This window comes from Camelina sativa, chromosome 17, assembly GCF_000633955.1.
Source record: "Camelina sativa cultivar DH55 chromosome 17, Cs, whole genome shotgun sequence".
In the NCBI taxonomy this organism is placed as follows: Eukaryota; Viridiplantae; Streptophyta; class Magnoliopsida; order Brassicales; family Brassicaceae; genus Camelina; species Camelina sativa.
Genome location: NC_025701.1, coordinates 14,302,721 through 14,303,701, shown reverse-complemented (window position 1 = coordinate 14,303,701; position 981 = coordinate 14,302,721). Strand labels below are relative to the sequence as shown.

The following is a 981-nucleotide window of genomic DNA, read 5'->3' as shown; positions in this document are numbered from 1 at the left end:
TTTTTTTTTTTCCAAATAGATTTAATCTACTCCTAGGAGCAAACCATATTCTCTAGGAAAACGAGCAATGTGATTAAAGAAAACAATGATGAGAAACTGAAGATCCCGAGTTTACCATTCTATACTTTTGAGTTTTGATGGAACATCGATTTCATTATATAAACAGCCAGGAGAGAAACTTATGTCGTCTTCGTATCCCTCCTAGCACTACAATGTATTTTCTGCTATTTAACTTTGGTTTAGGCTCCTTATTAATTCACTGACTGAACCATCATTCATAAGTGTTACTTTTATTTTTACTGTCGTTAGATAAGTTTAATAATTATTTATTTTTTCTTCTGAATCCTGCATACTGTATAACCTTTAGTTTTGCCCATTCTATAAGACACGGACAATGTAACTATTTGGCTCCCAAAATTTCTGACCATAACTAGCACTGCCTTCCACTTTCCAATACTTAATTAAAGTTCAAGTTCTTGTTGCACAAGAAAATATGTTCACGTTCTCTATTGTTTGTTTGATTTGATCATTTGTGTGCATGAGAATTTTAAGGGTTGTCATGAAAGGGTGTACTAATAAATGGTCAAGACGAAGTTATGTATTGTATTATGAATTTGACGAAGTTTCAATAATTACCATTTAGTAGTGATAATTTCACGGATCGAGCCTAGGATACTTTATTTACAGGTCCCATTTCATGACTCATCATCCTTATCTATATCTCTGTCACCTTCCACGTTGCACTTTGCTACTTTCCACACTCTCATCACTCCTTTGCTTTTGTCCTAAGATTAAATTTTATAATCTGTCTAATTTTTTATTTGGAATCTTCACGTCTTATTATATAAAGAAAACAATTTTAATACTACATATATGAAAAAAAAATCAAGATATTTTGATAAGGTGTCTATAAAAGTCATATGCGCACCACCAAAAGTGTTTCACTGTCTACAAAATCATTGAAGAGCAAAAAAAAAAAAA

At 31.6% G+C, this 981-nt stretch overlaps 1 protein-coding gene across 1 annotated transcript in view; it reads left to right on the top strand.

Annotated features, from left to right (window-relative positions):
• Window positions 1–981, top strand: part of LOC104757174 (dormancy-associated protein 1-like) — a 3,773-nt gene that overhangs the window by 1,123 nt on the left and 1,669 nt on the right. The gene's annotated exons all lie outside the window — the stretch shown is intronic.